The sequence below is a fragment of the Arachis hypogaea genome, chromosome 15 (assembly GCF_003086295.3).
Source record: "Arachis hypogaea cultivar Tifrunner chromosome 15, arahy.Tifrunner.gnm2.J5K5, whole genome shotgun sequence".
NCBI classification, from domain to species: Eukaryota; Viridiplantae; Streptophyta; class Magnoliopsida; order Fabales; family Fabaceae; genus Arachis; species Arachis hypogaea.
Window position 1 is genome coordinate 79,885,235 of NC_092050.1, and position 7,800 is coordinate 79,893,034.

The following is a 7,800-nucleotide window of genomic DNA, read 5'->3' on the forward strand; positions in this document are numbered from 1 at the left end:
AAGTGTTGATGCTTTCTTTGGAAAATGTCTCCAGCCATTGAGATGCTTTGTCCCTCAAAGAAAATGGGAACAACAGCAGCTTGTAACTATCTGGATGCACACCATTTGTCTTGACAGTTTCACATATTCTTAGGAAGATAGATAGGTGTTGATTTCGATCCTCAAGGGGACCTCCTCCATAGGAACAATTGTTTTGCACTAGAGTGATGAGTTGAGGCTTCAATTCGAAGTTGTTTGCATGAACATTGGGAGTGAGTATACTGCTCCCACAGTGTCTTGGATTTGGGAACGTGTAAGAGGCTAGAACTCTCCTTTGAGGTGGGTGGTTATTCTTGGCAACTCCCTCTGGAGGGTTATGCGAATTGCCCTTCATGACTTGGTCTTCTCCTTCTGAATCCTCCTTACCAATTATCCCTTTTCCTGTTTCTTCTCTTCTTAACCTTCGGAGGATTCTCTCGTCTTCAGGATCAAATCTCCTTGCCTCTGACATACACAAACACACGCCAACCAACAACACAATTGAAACACTCTATTGCTAGAGTGAAGTTAAAGTTAGCGAAACAAAATATCAAACAGTTAGTGGGCTATAACAAAGAAAAGAAAAATGCTTAGAGTGAGGTCTATACGCGAAAAACTTGATACGCGAAAAATTAAATATTAACGCGCAACCGGCAAGTATACCGGGTCGTATCAAGTAATAAAACTCACTAAGAGTGAGGTCGATCCCATGGAGATTGGTAGATTAAGCAACTTTAGTTAAATGGTAAATTTAGTCAAGCAAACATGGTTTTGATTTAATGAGATTTGTGATTTTTGAACATAATTGCAAAAATTTAAATGGCAAGGAATTTAAAGAACTAGAATAGAGAAAGAAAATGAAAGTGAATAATTGAAACTTAAAGTGCAAGAAACTTAAATGACATTAAAGATAAATTGCAAGAAAGTAAAGATTGCAGAATTTTAAAGAGCAGAAGAGTAAATTGCAAGAAATATAGAAACAGAATGTAAATGGCAAGAATAATAAATTGCAAGAATGTAGAGGGGAATTGGGTAGTGAGTATTCAAAGAACTAAAGAACAAAAGAGATGAGAATTATTGATGGAGAGATCATTAGGGATCAGAGATGTAAATTGTCATGAATTGATGTTACTCAATTCCTTCTCAATCATGGGTATAGATCCATGGCGGATTGTATATAATTGAATCCCAATCTCTCGGCAATTCAATTTCTCTTCAACACAATCAATTGCCACTCTCGTGATCTAATTGGTCATGAGAAGAGGTGAAGTGCAATTTCTAATCCAAGGCCACACAACTTCCAAAATCTCAACTAAGGGAGGTTACATCTCACATACCAACCCAAAGTGTATTGATCAAAGAAATCATGAAAGGATGAACTCTAAACTGAGTTACATGGCTCCTTTCTCAAGTTCACCATATAATTCATGTAGATTCAACCCTTCTCTTGAATGTAGTTGAATCTTTGAAGAACAAGAGTTTCCTTTTGGATGAACCACTTGAATTGAGAAAGAAAAGAAGAATTATCAACCCATTAAAATAAACAGAGCTCCACCCCCTAATGAAGGTGGGGTTTAGTGAATCATAGCTCTAAATTCAACAATAAATGTAAAAGTTGAAAATTAAACTAAGTGTAGAGAAGAATGAAGAAGAAGAAGAAGAAGTATTCCTTTAAAACTGAAATTCAAAGTTGCAAGAAAAACAAATTAGAAGACGGGTGAGATGCAGTAAAAAAAATAAAAATCCTAGTGTAATAGTAAAAGTGTCTAAAAAGTAAAAGTAAAAGTCCCCTTAAAGTACAAACTCCTTCTATATTTATACTAGTCCTAAGACTCATTTGGAGATCTTCAATTGGGTTAGCAATGTGGGCTTTATCCTTGTTGAATATTGGCTCAATGGAGGAAGTGTTGCTAAACAGAGGAAACAGAGCTCATTCTTCTCGCTTCTGGCTCAATGGTCTGGCGTTACTGGCAAACACGCCAGCTTTATTCACGTTGGCAATGTGCCCAAGAATTTCCTGGGCTATGAACTTGGTGCTTGGGCGTTGCCAGCCCAAGTTGTTGCCAAACACTTGGCCCTTTCTGCCTTTTTGAACTCAGTTTTGATGCCCAGAGTTGCCGCTGGTTTGAGCTTCAATTTTGTGCTCCAATATAGACTATTATACATGGTTAGAAAGCTCTGAATGTCAGCGTTCCAACACAACTGGAAGCACCTCAATTGGATCTCTGTATCTCAAGTTATGTTCCATTGAAGAAGACATGGTCAGGCTGCCTGGCGTTGTTGCCCAAGTTGTTGGCAAAACACGCCAGCAACAACGCCCTTAGTCTCTGAGGCTCTAAATAAAGCCAGCTTTTGAGTCTTCAAATGAACTCCAATCCCATGATAAGATATATGGTTAGAAATCTCTTGATGTCTACTTTACAATGCCACTGAAATCACCTCATTTGGAGCTTTCTAGCTCAAGATATACTCCATTGAAGAGGGCAAGGTCAGGCTGCCTAGCGTTGTTGCCCAAGTTTTTGGCAAAACACGCCAGCAACAACGCCCATCCTTCTTCTCTGGTGGCTTCCTGGCGTTGTTGCCCAAGTTATTGGCAAAACATGCCAGGAACAATGTGCATCCTTCTTCCTTGGTGGCTTTCTGGCGTTGTTGCCCAAGTTATTGGCAAAACACGCTATGAACAACGTGCATCCTTCTTCCTTGGTGGCTTCCTGGCATTGTTGCCCAAGTTATTGGCAAAACACGCTAGGAACAATGCCCAAGCCTTCTTCTCCCTGGCAGCCTGATTTGTTGGGTGTTGTTGCTGGAGTTGTTGCTGAACACGCAGCCAACAACGCCCCTTCTTCCTCCTTGCTGCGCACACGTTTTGGCGTTGCCAACTTGGTTTCCAAGTCACCAACGTGCTTGTTCCTCCTTGCTCCATCACCTTGCTATGTTCCCAATCTTTCTTGCTCCAATTCTTGCTCCATTGCTTTCTTGCTTCATCACCTAACATAAACCAAACAAACTTCCTCAAAGGCTTGTCATTCTATGAAATAAATTTCAAGGGAATCATTCACATCAATTTGTTTATAAACTCCTTGAATCATTTGCATGGATTATGACAAATTTCACCTAGTTCTTGGTTCATGAATGCATGGAGATGAAACTCATTAAAATGCTTGTTTATTTCAAAGAAAATGAATGAAACTAAGCTAAAACTACTTAAACTAACTAGCTAATATAGCAAAGATGCAAACGCATCACAACACCAAACTTAAACCTTGCTTGTCCTCAAGCAAGAAAAGAACTATGCAAAAAAGATTTCTTTCAATCGGAACGGGTTGAGGAGTAGCTTGTAATGCCTTAGTGAGTGAAGTGATTAGTTGACAGTGGGGTGAACTCTGAATTATATGCTCATACAAGGGTTCCAGTGCTTATTAGTCCCTACATTTTGGAAGTCTTAGGTCTTAGGACTTGCATTCAAATGATATCATGGAAATCTCTCTATAGGTAATCACCTTGAAGCAGCTTATAGTTTTTGTGTCTTGGCCTTGACTCTAAGTGTCATGTCTCAAAGCGGCTCTTTAGATAAGCTTTCAATCAATACTCCCAAACCAGTTGGTTTTAAGGTATTAGGTGTTGAAGCACCCCTTAAGATTTAGTTGCTCAAGCCTCTCTCTTTGACACAATTCTACCACAAGCATTTAACTAGGATAATAACTCTTTGAGTTCTTATTTCTTTCTTTTTCTTCCTAGTAATTGTGATGCCAGGGCATCTTGGCCAGTTTTACTGACCTTTTCTTTACTGTTTTTAGGTTAGTTTCATGCATTTCCTTAGGAAATAAGCTAGTTTTGGGTAGATATTCACTTACACCTTGATTCAAGCATACATTGTGCATTTTACATTATTTCATGAGGATTTTGCATAAGTTTAGTGACAAATTGTATGTTGCATTACCCATGACTTGGACTAGAACTTTGATGCACTCTATTGCTTGATTTCAGGACCAAAGGAAACAAGGAATGGGAGGTAACTTGCAAAGTTAATGAGAAAAGTGATTGCCAATAACGCTCTCGAAGCCATCATTGACCACGTTAAGAGTCACGTTAACTAAGTTAACGTGAACTCTAACGTGGAGAAGGGAAGTTGAGCCAATGTTAGTGACACTTAACATTGTCACTAACGTTGGCAAATGCTCATAAGTGGCCACGTTAGAGTCCACGTTAACTTAGTTAACGTGGCCTCTAACGTTAGAAAGGGGGAGAAACGCCAACGTTAGTGATATTCAATATTGTCACTAACGTTGGCCTAAGAAGAAACATATCACGTTAACTCCCACGTTAACTTGGTTAACGTGGGAGCTAACGTAAGAAGCAAGAGTGGTCGACAACGTTAGTGACATCCAACATTATTACTAACGTTGGAAGCAACCACACAACCCCCCAAGAAGCCACGTTAACTTCCACGTTAACTTAGTTAACGTGGAAGCTAACATTGATGAGTGAAAGAATGGCCAACGTTAGTGACACTCAACATTGTCACTAACGTTGGGGATGGCTAAGCATGGCTACGTTAGAAGCCACGTTAACCTAGTTAACGTGGACTCTAACGTGAGGCATAGGGGCACCTTAGAACGTTGGTGACAATGTTGAGTGTCACTAACGTTCTTGAAGGATGGCAAGCCCATGTTAAAGAGCCACGTTAACTAAGTTAACATGGGCTCTAACGTGGGAACAAAGGGGGCTTTCTCAATAACGTGTGCGAAGGACTTAGAGGCAACGTTGGTGGCAACGTTTATGCCACTAACGTTGAAGTTAACATGGCTTTTACTTAGTAACGTTAGTGAGAAAGTTGATTGTCACTAACGTTCTCGAACTCATATTTTCACTAAACGTTAACACCCCTAACGTCCTGAGCTAAAGTATCTGCCCAGTTCACATTTTCTCTCTGCAAGTAAAGCCAAGCCCAAATGAAGAAGAGAACTGCTTCAAACTCAAGATCCAAAGGCCCAAGACTTGAAGAGCCAACTAGAAGATGAGAGAAGTAGTATATATAGGAGTTGCTTTGAATTGTTAAAAAAAGTTCTGGAGGTTGGAAAAAGAGAACTACTCTCTGTATTTTACTTTCTCTGCATTTTCTAGTTTTTTGATGTATTCTCCATCTTTGTTTTCATTTTCAAGAGCTATGAACAACTAAACCCCTTTAATTGGGCTAGGGAGCTCTGTTGTAATTTGATGGATCAATACTAATTTTCATTATTCTTCTTCTATCTTTTCTCTTGATTTTACTTGAAAGCTTCCGATCTTCATTCAATTGAGTAGTTATCTTAGAAAATAAGCTATTCAAACTTGGATCTCTTTTGAACCTTGAAAGAGGAATGAAGAGATCAAGCTAGAAATGCTTTCTCATGCTGGACCAAATTGGGTTTGGATGGGTATGTGACTATAACCCTCTCAATACTTGATTTGGGAAATGCATGTGGTATAATCAGTGACCATACTTCATCTCTTCTCATGAGCAATTGACCAAGAAATTGGCTATTGATCAAGACTTGAGAGATTGAATTGCAAGAAATTGTAATTCAATCAATTAAGATTGCCAAGGAGATCAATGAGTGCATTGATTGAGGAAGAGATGAAAATGAACTTGATCCGGAGAATTGCAACATCTCCTAAGCCCAATGAACTCCCTATCTCTGATCTTACCCATTCTCTTTAATTTCTGCCATTTACTTTTATGAGCAAATCCCCCATTCCCATTTACAATTCTGCAATTTATTTTCAGTCATTTACTTCCAGTCCTTTAATTCTAGCATTTACTTTTCTGTTATTTACATTCCCGCTATTTTATTTTCTGCAACTCTCAACCCAAATTCTGGATTCGCTCAACTAGAACATTCTTCTAATTAAAGTTGCTTGATCAATCAATCCCTGTGGGATTCGACCTCACTCTATTGTGAGTTTTTACTTGACGACAAATTCGGTACACTTGTCGAAGGGAGATTTGTTGCGAGACAAGTTTTTCGTGCATCAAGTTTATAGCGCCGTTGCCGGGGAATGATTGTGCATCAACAATGATTAAATTGGAAGATCACTAGATTGAGCATTTTTATTTTGTGAATTTCATTTTCTGTTTGAGTGATTTACTTTCTGTTTTAGTTAAACTTCTTCCCTTCCCCCTCTACTCTTTTGTTTTTCTTTGTTATTTTCAATTCTGTTTGCTAACCTACTAACTGTTTGATATATTGCATCACCCACAACTAACAGTAATTCTGACACAAATACTTTCTGCACCTATCTTTTCTTGCTTGCACTTGATGGTTGTATGATAGGGAGAAGAAGCGGGGCTTCAACTTCTTTCGATTCTGAACCTGAGAGGACCTTCCTTAGATTAAGGAGGGAGGCAAGAGGAAAGAAAGTGGTTGGTGCTGAGGAAGAAGAGGAATTCTTTGAACCAAACATGGAAGACAACATGGAAAACCATCATGAAGAAGAAGATCACAACCATGGGAGAGAAGGTAGAGCAAATCATGCTGGGGAGGATAGAAGAGTTTTGGGCTCTTACATCAATCCAAACCCAGGCAATTGTGGAAGTAGCATCCAAAAGCCAACAATCCATGCCAACAACTTTGAACTTAAGCCACAGCTCATTACCCTTGTTCAGAACAACTGTTCGTTTGGAGGAGGTGTTCAAGAAGACCCCAATCAACATTTGACCACCTTTCTGAGAATATGTGACACAGTGAAGTCTAATGGTGTTCATCCTGACACCTATAGACTGCTCTTGTTTCCATTCTCACTTAGGGACAAAGCAGCCAAGTGGCTGGAATCTTTCCCAAGGGAAAGCTTGACAACTTGGGAAGACGTGGTGAACAAATTCTTAGCAAGATTTTACCCTCCTCAATGAATCAATAGGCTGAGAGCTGAGGTCCAAACTTTCAGGCAACATGATGGTGAGACTCTATATGAAGCATGGGAGAGGTTCAAGGACTTAACAAGGAGGTGTCCACCTGACATGTTCAACGAATGGGTGCAGCTGCACATTTTCTATGAAGGGCTCTCTTATGAGTCAAAGAAGGCCGTAGACCATTCATCCGGAGGATCTTTGAACAAGAAGAAGACTATTGAGGAAGCCATAGATGTTATTGAAACAGTAGCAGAGAACGACTACTTCTATGCTTCCGAAAGAGGGAACACAAGAGGAGTAATGGAGCTAAACAATGTAGATGCTCTGTTGGCCCAAAACAAGCTCATTACCCAGCAGCTGGCTGACCTCACCAAGAAGATGGAGAGGAACCAAGTAGCAGCAATCTCTACTTCATCAAAAACCCAAGAAGGAGTGAATGAAGAAGCAGAGGGTAGTCAGGAGCAAGCCAACTACATTGGGAATTCACCAAGGAAAAACTATGATCCATACTCCAAGACCTAAAACCCTGGATGGAGAAACCACCCAAACTTTGGGTGGGGAAGTGAGCAAGATCAAAACCAAGACCAGAGACGTTACAACTCCAACAACAATGCAGCTCACCAGCAGTTCACACAGAGGACATCTCAACACCCCCACAACAACACTTCTCCACACGCTTATCAAAACCAAAACAGCATATCTGCTCCGAATCACCCATCAATTGATGACAAGCTCTATAAGATTGAAGCCTTACTTGATGGAATATGCCAAGAGATTCAAGAAAATAAGGTGTTCAAAGAGGAGGTGCGAGCCAGTATTAAGAACCAGGGAGAGACCATTAGGAAGCTGGAATTCCAGGTGGGATATTTAGCTTAGAAGATTACCAAACCTAC

At 39.9% G+C, this 7,800-nt stretch overlaps 1 non-coding gene across 1 annotated transcript; it reads right to left on the minus strand.

The window, feature by feature from the left end:
- Positions 1 to 6,913: 6,913 nt before the first annotated feature.
- On the minus strand, positions 6,914 to 7,017 carry LOC112753739 (small nucleolar RNA R71). Its single transcript, XR_003178109.1, has one exon. It is a non-coding gene; the product is annotated as a small nucleolar RNA R71 (small nucleolar RNA).
- Between the last annotated feature and the right edge of the window lie 783 nt (positions 7,018 to 7,800).